Raw genomic sequence first — 7010 nt, 5'->3', positions numbered from 1 at the left:
TCTTTGATGAGTTTTTGCCATAGAAAAGTTGGAATACAGTAGATATAATGCAAAAAAATATGAATAGGTTTGCAACAGTACTTATAGTAGTGGTTTGCTTACTTATACTAACAGATCTCACGAAGGTTTTATTGTGTTTTGTGTGATTGAAGTTTTCAAGGTTGGGGTGATCTTACGATGGATGAAGGAATAAGGATTAGCAAAAGGCTAAGCTTGGGGATTCCCAAGGCACCCCAAGATAATATTCAAGGAGTAGCAAGCAACTAAGCTTGAGGATGCCCCCGATTGGCATCCCCGCTTTCTTCTAACAACCATTGGTATTTTACTTGAAGCTATATTTTTATTCATCACATATTATGAGTTTTGCTTGGAGCGTCTTGTATGATACGAGTCTTTGATTGTTTCAGTTTGTGTTTTAAGTGTCGAATTCTTTCTGAACACACCTTTTTGAGAGAGCCAAAATTTATGCTATGCTTGCTCCTATGCCTCACTTAATTTTTAGAGCCATGGATTTGCTCTAGTACTTCATTTATATCTTTTTGAGCATGGTGTGCTTTGTTATTTTTTTTTGAAGAAATTCTCTCATGCTTCACTTAGATTTATTTGGGAGTTAGTAAATTTTTGAAAAATTCTCTCTTGCTTCACTTAGATTATTTTGAGAGAAAGAAAAATTATTCTCATGTTCTTCACTTATATTAGTTTGAGCTTATCAAAAGAAACATATGAAAATAGTCCCAAAGTGATAGATATCCAAGGAGGATATAATAAAAACTTTCATGAAGATCATTGGACAAAATAAACTTTATTCTTAGTAATGGTTTTGAGATATGACAATATGATATCTGAGTCATGTTAATGAGTAATTGTGCTTTAGTAGGAATATTAATGTTAAGGTTTGTGGTTCCCTATGCAAGCACGAAAGTAAATAGTTATGCAATGAAATTTATATCCTACTTGTGGTGCATTATTCGGTGTTACTTATGCTTAATGCTTGGGTACGAGATTTTTCGCTTTTTGGTTGGTCGCTTCTCAATCTTTTTACTAGCCTTCATTTTGCACTAAGTATGATCACTACTTGTGCATCCAAAACCCTTTAAACCAGTTTTTCCATATGAGTCCACTATATCTACCTATATGTGGTATTTCCATACCGTTCTAAGAAAATTTGCATGTGCCATCTCTAATTTTCAAAATAAATTTCTCTTTTGTGTGCTCTACTGCTCGCGAGGCAATGAGGGGTGGCCAATATTTTCCATGCTAGATGTGTTATTCTCATGATGAGTGTTTATTCACTTGTCATTGCACGAGAGTATGACAAAGGTATTAGGGATGCCCAGTCCCGAAATGAAAAATGAATTTACTTTATGTTATCAAATAATAAATTCCTTGGAAAGTGTTGGTATGGAGGGCACCTGTGGATACAGTTAGCCATGGAAAGTGAAAGTAATGGTGGAAAAAGGAATAAACTTTATTTTCTGTTTGGGAACCGCCTATGATGTATCTAGCATGGAAAGTGTTGGGAGCTCTAAGTCGTTTTCGTTGGTGGGAAAAGTATGCCTCCCAAAATGTTTTTATCTCTCAATTTAAGCTTTGAGCTCTGGTACCTCTACAAATCCCTACTTCCCTCCGCGAAGGGCCTTTCTTTTACTTATGCAATTTTTATTTTCAATTTGAGTCTCCATCTTCTCTTATAAAGCACCAACTAAGGGGCACTATGATTGTATTTGAGCATTGGGTGTAGCTAATATTCAAGTGTGTTTCATGAATGGATCAATGATTGAGCATAATGGGCTAGGGATAACTTGCTTTAGTGTTGATATTTTGAAAGACGTGGTTGCTTGTTGGCATGCTTGAGTATTAAAGTCTTCATGTCAAAAATAGACTATTGCTTTGAACCATATAAAAGTCCAAATGTGCATGCTATAAAGAAAAGAAATGTGATGAACATGTTAGGCAACATTCCACTTTCCACATCAAAAATCCTGTTTTTATTATTTATCTACTCGAGGATGAGTAGGAATTAAGCTTGGGGATGTTGATACGTCTCCAATGTATCTATAATTTTTGATTGTTCCATGTTGTCATATTATCATTCTTGGATGTTTTACATTCATTTTATAGTCATTTTATATCATTTTTTGGTACTAACCTATTGACATAGTGCCCAGTGTTAGTCGTTGTTTTCTGCATGTTTTTTACATCACAGGAAATCAATACCAAACGGAGTCCAAACGCAGCGAAACTTCTTGAGGATTTTTTTGGGCAGAAGACATCTAGTGGGCCAGGAAAGAACCTGGGGGGGGGTGCTCTGAGGGGAGCACAATTCACCAGGGCGCACCCAGGTGGGTTGTGCCCACCTCGGGTGCCCCCTGAACCGCCTCTTTGCTCTATAAATACCCCAATATTCGAGAAACCCTAGGGGAGTCGACGAAAATCAATTCTAGCCGCCGCAGAGTTCAGAAACACAAGATACACACCATCTTTGAGGGGTGCATCATGTCCATTGGTGCCTCTCCGATGATGTGTGAGTAGTTCTTTGTAGACCTACGGGTCCGTAGTTAGTAGCTAGATGGCTTCCTCTCTCTCTCTTGATTATCAATACAATGGTGTCTTGGAGATCCATATGATGTAAGTCTTTTTGCGGTGTGTTTGTTGGGATCCGATGAACTTTGAGTTTATGATCAGATCTATGTTTTTATCCATGAAAGTTATTTGAGTCTTCTTTGGTCTCTTATATGCATGATTGATTATAGCCTCATATTTCTTCTCCGATATTTGGGTTTTGTTTGGCCAATTTGATCTATTTATCTTGCAATGGGAAGAGGTGCTTTGTGATGGGTTTGATCTTACGGTGCTTGATCCTAGTGAAAAAAGGGAAATGACACGTATGTATCATTGCTATTAAGGATAACAAGATGAGGTCTATTTCTACATAAATAGATCTTGTCTACATCATGTCATCGTTCTTATTGCATTACTCTGTTTCTCCATAAACTTAATACACTAGATGCATGCTGGATAGCGGTCGATGTGTGGAGTAATGCTACCTCATGAGCATGCGTTGGTTTTCCCTTGAAGAGTAAAGGGTGATGCAGCAAACTACCGTAAGTATTTCCCTCAGTTTTGAGAACCAAGGTATCAATCCAGTAGGAGATGACACACAAGTCACCTAGTACCTGCACAAACAATCAAGAACCTTGCAACCAACGCGATAAAGGGGTTGTCAATCCCTTCACGATCACTCACAAAAGTGAGATCTGATAGAGATAATAAAGTAAATATTTTTGGTATTTTTATTGTATGGATTGGAATGTAAAGATTGCAAAATAGTAAACGAGATGCGATGTATATAAAAGAGATGTAATATAATAAGAAAGAGACCCGGGGGCCATAGGTTTCACTAATGGCTTCTCTCAAGATAGCAAGTATTACGGGGGTGAACAAATTACTACCGAGCAATTGATAGAAGAGCGCATAATTATGAAGACATCTAAGGCAATGATCATGAACATAGGCATCACGTCCGTGTCAAGTAGACCGAAATGATTCTGCATCTACTACTATTACTCCAGACATCGACCGCTATCCAGCATGCATCTAGAGTATTTAGTTCATAAGAACGGAATAACGCATTAAGCAAGATGACATGATGTAGAGGGATAAACTCAAGCAATATGATATAAACCCCATCTTTTTATCCTCGATGGCAACAATATAATATGTGCCTTGCTGTCCCTACTGTCACTGGGAAAGGACACCGCACGATTGAACCCAAAGCTAAGCACTTCTCCTTGCAAGAAAGATCAATCTAGTAGGCCAAACTAAACCGATAATTCGAAGAGACTTGCAAAGATATCAAATCATGCATATAAGAATTCAAAGAAAAAACAAATAATATTCATAGATAATCTTGTTCATAAATCCACAATTCATCGGATCTCGGCAAACACACTGCAAAAGAATATTACATCGAATAGATCTCCAAGAACATCAAGGAGAACTTTGTATTGAGAATCACAGAGAGAGAAAAAGCCATCTAGCTAATAACTGTGGACCTGAAGGTCTATGGTAAACTACTCATGCTTCATCGGAGAGTCAATGGTGTTGATGTAGAAGCCCTCCGTGATCGATTCCCCCTCCGATAGATCGCCGGAAAAGGCCCCAAGATGGGATCTCATGGGTATAGAAGGTTGCGGCGGTGGAAAAGTGGTTTCGTGGCTCCCACTGATGTTTCTAGGGTATAAGAGTATATATAGGCGAAGGAAGTACATTGGTCGAGCTACGAGGGGCCCACGAGGGTGGGGGCGCGCCCTCCTACCTCGTGGCCTCCTCGTAGAGTCCCAGACTTCAACTCCAAGTCTTCTGGATTGCTTTTGGTCCAAGAAAGATCCTCGCGAAGGTTTCATTTTGTTTGGACTCCATTTGGTATTCCTTTTCTGTAAAACACTAAAATAGGCAAAAGAAAAACAGAAATTGGCACTAGGCCTCCGGTTAATAGGTTAGTCCCAAAAATAATATAAAAGAGCACATTAAAGCCCATTAAACATCCAAAACAGATAATATAATAGCACGGAACAATCAAAAATTATAGATACATTGGAGACATATCAAGCATCCCTAAGCTTAATTACTGCTTGTCCTCGAGTAGGTAAATGATAAAAACAGAATTTTTGATGTGGAATGCTACCTAGCATATTTATCAATGTAATTTTCTTTATTGTGGCATGAATGTTCAGATCCAAAAGATTCAAGACAAAAGTTTAATATTGACGTAAAAATAATAATACTTCAAGCATACTAACAAAGCAATCATGTCTTCTCAAAATAACATGGACAAAGAAAGTTATGCCTACAAAATCATATAGTCTGGTTATGCTCTATCTTCATCACACAAAGTATTTAATCATGCACAACCCCGATGATAAGCCAAGCAATTGTTTCATACTTTTTATGTTCTCAAACTTTTTCAATCTTAACGCAATACATGAGCGTGAGCCATGGACATAGCACTATAGGTGGAATAGAATGGTGGTTGTGGAGAAGACAAAAAGGAGAAGATAGTCTCACATCAACTAGGCATATCAACGGGCTATGGAGATGCCCATCAATAGATATCAATGTGAGTGAGTAGGGATTGCCATGCAATGGATGCACTAGAGCTATAACTGTATGAAAGCTCAACGAAAGAAACTAAGTGGCTGTGCATCCAACTTGCTTGCTCACGAAGACCTAGGGCACTTTTGAGGAAGCCCATCATTGGAATATACAAGCCAAGTTCTATAATGAAAAATTCCCACTAGTATATGAAAGTGACAACATAGGAGACTCTCTATCATGAAGATCATGGTGCTACTTTGAAGCACAAGTGTGGTAAAAGGATAGTAGCATTGTCCCTTCTCTCTTTTTCTCTCATTTTTTTATTTGGGCCTTTCTCTTTTTTTATGGCCTCTTTTTTTTAGTCCGGAGTCTCATCCCGACTTTTGGGGGAATCATAGTCTCCATCATCCTTTCCTCACTGGGACAATGCTCTAATAATGAAGATCATCACACTTTTATTTACTTATAACTCAAGAATTACAACTCGATACTTAGAACAGAATATGACTCTATTTGAATGCCACCGGCGGTGTACAGGGATGTGCAATGATTCAAGAGTGACATGTATGAAAAATTATGAACGGTGGCTTTGCCGCAAATACGATGTCAACTACATGATCATGCTAGCAATATGACAATGATGGAGCGTGTCAAATAAACGGAACGGTGGAAAGTTGCATGGCAATAATATCTCGGAATGGCTATGGAAATGCCATAATAGGTAGGTTGGTGGCTATTTTGAGGAAGGTATATGGTGGGTGTATGGTACCGGCGAAAGTTGCGCAGTACTGGAGAGGCTAGCAATGGTGTAAGGGTGAGAGTGCGTATAGTCCATGGACTCAACATTAGTCATAATGAACTCACATACTTATTGCAAAAATTTATTAGTTATCGAAAGGAAGTACTATGTGCATGCTCCTAGGTGGATAGATTGGTAGGAAAAGACCATCGCTCGTCCCCGACCGCCACTCATAGGGAAGACAATCAATAAATAAATCATGCTCCAACTTCATCACATAACGGTTCACCATACATGCATGCTACGGGAATCACAAACTTTAACACAAGTATCTCTCAAATTCACAACTACTCAACTAGCATGACTCTAATATCACCATCTTCATATCTCAAAACAATCATAAAGAATCAAACTTCTCATAGTATTCAATGCACTTTATATGATTTTTTTATTATACCCATCTTGGATGCCCATCATATTAGGACTAATTTTATAACCAAAGCAAATTACCATGCTGTTCTAAAAGACTCTCAAAATAATATAAGTTAAGCATGAGAGATCAATAATTTCTATAAAATAAAACCACCACCATGCTCTAAAAAGATATAAGCAAAGCACTAGAGCAACATTGTCTAGCTCAAAATATATAAGTGAAGCTCATAGAGTATTCTAATAAATTCCGATTCATGTGTGTCTCTGCCAAAAGGTGTGTACAGCAAGTATGCTTGTGGTAAACTAAAAATCAAAGACTCAAATCTTACAAGACGCTCCAAGCAAAACACATATCATTTGGTGAATAAAAATATAGCCTCAAGTAAAGCTACCGATAGACGAAGACGAAAGAGGGGATGCCTTCCGGAGCATCCCCAAGCTTGGGCTTTCGGTTATCCTTGAATTACCTTGGGGTTCCTTGGGCATCCCCAAGCTTAGGCTCTTGCGACTCCTTATTCCAAAATCCATCAAATCTTCACCCAAAAACTTGAAAACTTCACAACACAAAACTTCAACAGAAAATCCCATGAGCTCCGTTAGTATAAGAAAATAAACCACCACTTTAAGGTACTGTAATGAAATCATTCTTTATTTATATTGGTGTTAAACCTACTTTATTCCATCTTATGTATGGTTCATATCCCCCGATACTACTCATAGATTCATCAAAATAAGCAAACAA

The sequence above is a fragment of the Triticum dicoccoides genome, chromosome 2B (genome assembly GCF_002162155.2).
Source record: "Triticum dicoccoides isolate Atlit2015 ecotype Zavitan chromosome 2B, WEW_v2.0, whole genome shotgun sequence".
NCBI classification, from domain to species: domain Eukaryota; kingdom Viridiplantae; phylum Streptophyta; class Magnoliopsida; order Poales; family Poaceae; genus Triticum; species Triticum dicoccoides.
The sequence above is the reverse complement of the archived record's forward strand: the minus strand, read 5'-3'. Positions refer to the sequence as shown.